Here is a 9,177-nt window from a genome sequence, read left to right as displayed (position 1 = left end):
ATGTGTCTCACTGAGTGCATGGGTTAGTGACTAAACTGTCTTAATTTGTGCATCATTATGTCTGTTGTTCTGTAAACTGCTGCATGTGTTGATCAGTAGCTATATGAGTAACTATATGGGTTATTGATTGATTGCCCAAGTATTTGCATGGGAGACTGAGTGTGTGTGTGGCTGGCTGGGAGGTGTGCAACTCTGTACAGATCAATATGTACTTGTATCAATGATTGTATAAGAGAGTAAGTATGTGTTAGTATATGGTTGAAAACGTAAGGTGCTCTATGTTTAACTGTATAGAGTAGAAAATGGAAGTGTGATTGATTCTTTACAGGACTGACTAGGTGTGTGAGTAACTCCATGGATGAGTGGCAGAGTGTGAGTGTCTGTATAGGTGTATGAGTGCATATGATAGTGTTGTAAAGATGAGTGATTGTATGTATGAATGATTGTATGGGTGAATGAGTGAATGTGTGTGTAGACGTAGGAATCAGTGAGTACGTATGTAGTAACTAGTATTGGTGTGTCAATGGTTTCAAAAATTATACTCTGTTTTTAACACTGGGTGAAACAGAGGTTATATTAAAATGTGAGGAGATGCATTGTATTGTCACATGAATGATATCATCAGTGATGTGGTCATTGATGTCAAATGAGATGTCATCAGTGATGTCATCAGTGATGTCATTTGAGATGTCATCAGTGATGTCATCAGTGATGTCACTGACCATGTCATGAATGATGTAATATGTGACATCATCAGCAGTGGATTGCGGGTGCGCGATATATAGTTAGTGCAACTAACTATATATGGAATTTCAATGGTTTTGTGTGAGTAAAATAAGGTTTTTTAAATGCTAATTCCTAACTATATATGGTCTATAACCTATGGTTTTTTCAGTGAATTTTCAAGGTTTTGTAAATGCTAATTCCTAACTATATATGGTCTATAACCTATGGTTTTTTCAGTGAATTTCAATGGTTTTTTAATAGCAAATATCATAAGCTGTCGAATGTCAAGTACGTGGTAAGTGAAAACATTTTCGTGTTTATGCACACTGATCTGCTTTGAATGGTGCCCCCCCCCCTCATTTCTATTAGGAGTAGTCTCTCTTTGCACATGGTGAAGGGTAGTTAACGCAGGCCTTTGCCCCCATTGTAATACGTCGTGCCTGCTTCTCTCTCCATTTGATTGATTGTTATCCAAGTATTTACTGTTTTAGAATTGGTTCTCTTTGGTTCATTCTCTATTTACAAACAAACACAGAGTCGCAATACTCTGTTTAGTCTTTGCAGATAACGAAAAATCGTGTAAAAAAAAAAAGAAAAGGAATCGAGCAAAATCAGTAGGCCACTAATGGGATCTCTTTTTGACCTCGCTAAAATAGAAACATTAGGAACAACCCCTCATGACAAATACAAAACTAGTGAAATTAACTGAACTCCACACAATGATGGCTGCAAAACAGCTCGGCTCCGCCACCCACCCCGCCCAAAATAACAATAAAAAGCGGCTGCCATGATTGGTTGCGGAATGGCCACGACGGAGCTACGAAATGGTGCTGCTCTCATGCTAACCCCAGCTTCAGTCTGAAACATCCAGGAACACTGTAGACTACCAATTCGATCAGTTCTGGTAGCCCCCCAATGTAACCCGGTAGAGAAGAACTAGCCTTCCCCTCTTTGACTAATGGTTCTTGTTGCCTGTCCCTTCTGTTGTCATGTGTTCCGACCGCTGGTTGGTGGACACATTTTGACTATATTCTGGACCTGCGTTGTCGCGTAATGCGTCATATGACGCGCCGCGTTAGCGCATCCGGAAGTCATCCGGGGCGCGCAGCGTGTAACGTAAGCATAACAAGTCATGTGACTTGTTAATAAAACTTTTCATTGGTTCATTTTACTTTTCTTATTCTAATGATGAAAGGCTTGGTCATATGACCTAAAAATTACGCTTTTTATTACTTCCGAACATTATTTTTTCTTAAATATATGTTATAATGTTCCAGGCTAATGTACTTTCCCGGAAAATTTACAACTGTCCTGCAAGTAAAATATATTCTTTTTTTCGAGAAAAAGAGCGTTTCTTCGTCCCATGACGGAGCCGTTGAGCAAAAGAGGGTCGACCTGCTGTCTTAGTCGCCGATACGCCTGAATATGAGATTCTTATCGATCACTTTATGTTGCAGGAATAGAAAACACAACAGCCCTTGACCATTTATCTTTACTGCGTTCCTTCGTATTATACCTTTTACCCTTCATGTAATTGGTCTGCTTTATTTCACTTGCCTTTTAATGATTCTAAAACAGTGACTATTATTAAAAACTTTACCAATGTATATACTACTACCATGTTTTCTTTTAAAAACCTTTATTGTGAAAATTTCATTATACAAATACGAGCCTATAACCACGTGGGCCTGCCACAGAGCAAACTGTAATCGTATATGATGAATAGACATTTACACTGTAGAGGAACGTAACGGGCGGGCCATTAGGTTGCAAGAACTAAGGTGTCTAACAGTTACGGAATCGGTGGACGTACATTTTATAATTAAAATACGACAGGGCCAGTTACAATAAAATTATCTAGATATACATTTGCGGGCAAGTACCATGGGTGACGTTAATTCGAACTTTCAACAGTACAGTAATCAATAACACATCAGAACTTAATATCAATAGGGATGTCGAAATATTCAATCAATTCTCGTCCCCGCCCGCCATGTGCTTCAAAACTGCATACGTATCTCGTGATTTCAAGGTTCTGCAACCAGTACACAACAAGGAGTTACGAGTCCCATTTATTCCGGCGCCATTTTGGGCGAGGACGGGCAGGTCCAGGATATAGTCAAAATGTCTCTACCAACCATCGACTATGATGACGTTCATATGCTGTATTTATTAGAGTAACACTCATCTGTCCACATGAAATTAATTTGCCACAATCTAAACATGTCATTTTAATCTTTCCAAAGTTCTTCTAAATATTTGGGACCGTTTCCCTTGCCTCTGAAGCTCTCAGGGCCACTTCTTTGATGAATGTACTAGCAGGTCAGGGGTTCTCCTCCAAATCTCTCTTTTATGCAGCACTATAATTAATTGGTGCCACCTCTCCATATGACGATGCATGGTATAGTTACCACAACTATATTTTTTTTCGGTTCCTCTGGAGAGTTCATCGTGGCAGATGAAGCGTGTAACGTACCGGGCATTTACCTTTTTTTGCATGTACAGGAAAGGAAAAAAAAATCGAGCGTCCGAGTTCTAAGGTGTCCCAGGGCCATTTTAGTGGACCAGGCCCAAATCCAAAGAACAGGCCGCCATTTTGAGAGTCCTCTTGCAGCCGCCTGTCGCTGTAGCATCAAGAGCAGCCGAAACTCAGCTGAATGGCAACTGAAACGGTAAAGGGGCGCCCCACTACATTTCAGCATTGTAGGATGACCACACCAGTACAGCAACTTGCTAGACATCACCTCGGTGCCATCCGGATCTCGGCGCCCCACTGCAGATGAAGTGCCTCTCAACTATGAAACCACCACGGTGACATCCGGATCTTGGCGCGTTGTGCTGCCTTCGGCCTATTCGCACATCGGTCCGCTACTGACGCCATCTCACAGGCTAATGGGGCGACCCACGCCGAGTTTCAGCATTGTAGGATGACCACACCAGTACAGCAACTTGCTGGACATCACCTCGGTGCCATCCGAATCTTGGCATCTCAACGCCTAGTGGTATCTTCCATACAGAAAATCTTGTTACGCTGCCTTTGGCCCCATTCGCACATCAGTCCGCAACTTAGACATCACCTCGGTGCCATCCGGATCTTGGCATCTCAGCGCCTTGTGGTGTCAGTCAGAAAATATTGTTGCGCTGCCTTTGGCCCCATTCGCACATCAGTCCGCTACTGACACCATCTCACAGGCCAACAGGGCGCCCCACGCCGACTTTTACCATTGTACGATGGCCACACCAGTGGCACAACTTGCTAGACATCACCTCGGTGCCATCCGAATCTTGGCATCTCAACGCCTAGTGGTATCTTCCATACAGAAAATATTGTTACGCTGCCTTTGGCCCCATTCGCACATCGGTCCGCAACTTAGACATCACCTCGGTGCCATCCGGATCTTGGCATCTCAGCGCCTTGTGGTGTATTCTCTTCAGAAAATATTGTTGCGCTGCCTTTGGCCCCATTCGCACATCGGTCCGCAACTTAGACATCACCTCGGTGCCATCCGGATCTTGGCATCTCAGCGCCTTGTGGTGTCTTCTACTCCGAAAATATTGTAGAAAATATTGTTGCGCTGCCTTTGGCCCCATTCGCACATCAGTCCGCTACTGACACCATCTCACAGGCCAACAGGGCGCCCCACGCCGACTTTTACCATTGTACGATGGCCACACCAGTGCCACAACTTGCTAGACACCACCTCGGTGCCATCCGGATCTTGGCATCTCAGCGCCTTGTGGTGTCTTCAAATCAGAAAATATTTTTGCGCTGCCTTTGGCCCCATTCGCACATCGGTCCGCTACTGACGCCATCTCACAGGCCAACGGGGCGCCCCACGCCGACTTTCAACATTATAGGATGGCCACAGAAGTGCAACAACTTACTAGACACCACCTCGGTGCCATCCGGATCTTGGCGCGTTGTGCTGCCTTCGCACATCGGTCCGCTACTGACGCAAACTCACAGGCCAACGGGGCGCCCCACGCCGACTTTCAGCATTGTAGGATGGCCACACCAGTGCGGCAACTTGCTACACACCACCTCGGTGCCATCCGGATCTTGACATCTCAGCGCCTAGTGGTGTCTTCTATTCCGAAAATATTGTTGCGCTGCCTTCGGCCCCATTCACACATCGGTCCGCTACTGACGCCATCTCACAGGCCAACGGGGCGCCCCACGCCGACTTTCAGCATTGTAGGATGGCCACACCAGTGCCACAACTTGCTAGACACCACCTCGGTGCCATCTGGAACTTGGCATCTCAGCGCCTTGTGGTGTCTTCAATTCAGAATATATTGTTGCGCTGCCTTTGGCCCCATTCGCACATCGGTCCGCTACTGACGCCATCTCACAGGCCAACGGGGCGCCCCACGCCGACTATCAGCATTGTAGGATAGCCACACCAGTACAGCAACTTGCTAGACATCACCTCGGTGCCATCCGGATCTCGGCGCCCCACTGCAGATGAAGTGCCTCTCAACTATGAAACCACCACGGTGACATCCGGATCTTGGCGCGTTGTGCTGCCTTCGGCCTATTCGCACATCGGTCCGCTACTGACGCCATCTCACAGGCCAACGGGGTGCCCCACGCCGACTTTCAGCATTGTAGGATGGCCACACCAGTGCGGCAACTTACTAGACACCACCTCGGTGCCATCCGGATCTTGGCGCGTTGTGCTGCCTTCGGCCTATTCGCACATCGGTCCGCTACTGACGCAAACTCACAGGCCAACGGGGCGCCCCACGCCGACTTTCAGCATTGTAGGATGGCCACACCAGTGCTGCAACTTGCTGGACACCACCTCGGTGCCATCCGGATCTTGGCGCGTTGTGTTGCCTTCGGCCTATTCGCACATCGGTCCGCTACTGACGCCGCCTCACGTGCCAACGTATTTTCTCCGCATTTTATACCCTATGCCGCATAACAGGTCATGTGACTTGTTTATAAAACTTTTCATTGGTTCATTTTACTTTTGGTTTCCTACTGATGGAAGGCTTGATCATATGACCTAAAAACAACACTTTTCATTGGATGAAAACTTTTTTTTTTTCCCAAACGATGAAAGCCCCACCTTGTTTCTGGATGTTTCAGACTGAAGCTGGCGTCAGCATGAGAGCACCACCATCTCGTAGCTCCGTCGTGGTCATTCCGCGAGCAATCATGGCAGCCGCTCCCCACCAGAAGCCTGCAGGAGTCGGGGCCCCCAAAACTTTTGATGAATCCTCAAGGCGGAGGGGACGCTTTCGAGAATGGGGTCCAAGACCTAGCAAACAAGCGTCCGATTTCCAAGGTGTCCCAGGGCCATTTCAGTGGACCAGGCCCAAAAAGGAAAGAGCCTGCCGCCATTTTGAGAGTCCTGTGACAGCCGCCTATCGCTGCACCGCAAGAGTGGGCGCAACTCAGCTGAATTGCGGCTTTTGACACAGTGGACCAAAAACGGACGGAATGGCAACTGAAACGGTAAAGGGGCGCCCCACTACAACAGATGACACTCCACCTGGAGAGGCCCGTTCACACCGCCTCCCCCGGGGCGCCCCACGCCGTTATTCGGAGCAGCATTGTAGGATACCAAAACCAGTGCGGCAACTTACTGGACATCACCTTGGTGCCATCGTTCTGCTGCCTTGGAACTATTCGCACAACAGTTTGCTACTGATGACCCACCCCCCGCGACGCCCCACGCCGTTATTTGCTGGGTGGCAACTTACTAGACATCACTTTCGTGTCATCTAGATTTCGGCGCGTTCTGCTGCCTTGGAACTATTCGCACAACAGTTTGCTACTGATGACCCACCCCCCGCGACGCCCCACGCCGGAAATCTGGACGTTGTGCTGCGTTGGGACTATTCGCACAGCCGACCGCTACTTCGTTGTTTTTCCCTAAAAATGTTTATATGTTATTACTATTTTTGTTTTCTTGTATATATTTATAAATTATTAAAGTTTTATAATCTTACTACTTTGTCGGAGTGCTATATATTTTTAATGTGACACATAATTGTAAAAACTTTGATGTACAAAGAGTCATCCCTGGAATCTACCGCTTCACGCTCGGTCCCCTCCCCAATCACAATACAGGATGGTTTTCAGATAATAGCAACGCTTCTGCTGTGACGGATCTCATCGAGTGTGGGCCTTGATCTACTATAACTCCTTTGAAGAGGGGTGATTCTTTACAGCTGTGGCCATAAACTACATCTGCAGGGCTAGCTGATAGCCTAGGACCGGCCTGGACAATCGGACACAGAGGAAAAGGAGTGTCAGAGGGTGCGGTAGTGAATAGGGCGAAAGGGAGGTGTCGGGCGGGCACAGGGTGTGATTCTCAGGGAAGAGCAGCGCAGATGGGGGGAGGTTTATTACCCATGCATAAGACAGAGAGCGGGGGTGACAACTGCCTGGGTGAGATGCTTGCGAGGGTGGGGAGCCATGCTAAGGATCGACAGCGTGCAGAGAGTGGGTCTGGTCAACGCATCTAAAATGGCTGCCGTGCACGACAAAAGTGTGGCATTTGAAAAAAGACAAGATGGCGCAGACAATGTTTTTCAACACTTCCTGATTTCCTTCGAATCGAACGTTAACAGACGTTGGGGCATATTACCAAAGTTAAGCGATATTTATCCCTAACGATGCATTGCAAAGATTTTTTTACCGTCAGAAATTATCGCACATAAACCTTGCTATTATCAAGGTTTATCGCAAATACGATAAAAAACGACCGCAATGCATTAATATCGCTGAAAACTCAGCGATATTCATGCATTACCGAGCTAATGACGCCCGGACGCCCCTTCGCTGGGGCAGCTGTGCGCTGAATAAAAGTTATTAACATAACATAACATAACAATGCTCTTAGCCATGTTATCCACCTCCCATTGGATAACATGGCTAAGAACTGCTCAGGGCAGCTGTTACTTTTTGGAGATATTCGCGCTTATCTCGAATATTTCCAAAAGTTGATAATAGGAGATAGCGATGTTAGCGACTGTTTCCAGTCGCTAACATCTTGGCATGCCCACTTTGCATGTCATTAGTGATAAATATCACTCACATGCAAAGTGGGGCCCAAGATGGTCGCTATCTCCTACTAGCCGTCGCTAACTGGTGTTAGCAACAGCTAGGTAATACAGATATAATTTTATCTCCGCGAAGCGGAGCGCTGTTACAGATATATTTCTTGTTTTTGAACGTTAATTTCTCAAAATGCACTGAAGCACATATATTGAGACCTAGCAAAGGCACATCGGGCTACCAGTCCCTAATATTTTACCAAGTTTCGTGCAAATCCATTCAGCCGTTCGATTATTATTAATATTTATTTTTTTTGCCCCGCGGGGCCCTTTTAAAACCTCCACATCAAACCTAGGGGGTCAGCGAGGATCTACTATGCCCCCTTATGGTCATTTGCCCCTTCGCTTTGGCCTCCTCTTGTCTCTCGATCCTACCGAGAGACAAGATGGCGGCCGCTACGTACTGTTTGGAATGTTTACAGACACCGGAGAGCCAATCAGCTTCGCTTCGCAAAGCTCCGTAACGCGAAAAGTACGCGAAGCGGTGCGCTGTTACAGATATATATCTTTTTTTGAACGTTAATTTCTCAAAATCCACTGAAGCACATATATTGAGACCTAGCAAAGGCACATCGGGCTACCAGTCCCTACAATTTTGCCAAGTTTCGTGCAAATCCATTCAGCCGTTCGATTATTATTATTATTTATTTTTTTTGCCCCGCGGGGCCCTTTTAAAACCTCCACATCAAACCTAGGGGGTCAGCGAGGATCTACTATTCCCCCTTATGGTCATTTGCCCCTTCGCTTTGGCCTCCTCTTGTCTCTCGATCCTACCGAGAGACAAGATGGCGGCCGCTACGGACTGTTTGGAATGTTGACAGACGCCGGAGAACCAATCAGCTTCGCTTCACAAAGCTCCGTTGCGCGAAAAGTACGCGTCCTGGGACGCTGCCCGGTCCGCTGTTACAGATATATATCTTTTTTTAAACGTTAATTTCTCAAAATCCACTGGAGCACATATATTGAGACCTACAAAAGGCACATCGGGCTACCAGTCCCTACAATTTTGCCAAGTTTCGTGCAAATCCATTCTGCCGTTCGGGCTAAAAGTGAGGCCAACCGCCCTATGGAAAACTCAATGTTAAAAACACGTTTTGGGACCCCCTTTTTTCTCGACCCCCCCTGGACGAAACCCCCCCCAATTTTCAGGGGCTGCTCAGAAACAAAATGTGCCATTTTCCTGAAAATTTCAGCCAATTCCGTCCACAAACGCCAAAGTTATTAGACATAGAATTTTCAAAAAACCCATATAGAAAACATCCTAACTATATATACCTACTGGCGACCGCCAGTAGGTAATATATATATATATATATATATTCACTGAAAAAACCATAGGTTATAGACCATATATAGTTAGGAATTAGCATTTACAAAACC

Source organism: Lissotriton helveticus, chromosome 8 (genome assembly GCF_964261635.1).
Source record: "Lissotriton helveticus chromosome 8, aLisHel1.1, whole genome shotgun sequence".
NCBI classification, from domain to species: Eukaryota; Metazoa; Chordata; class Amphibia; order Caudata; family Salamandridae; genus Lissotriton; species Lissotriton helveticus.
Note: the sequence above shows the minus strand (reverse complement) of the source record.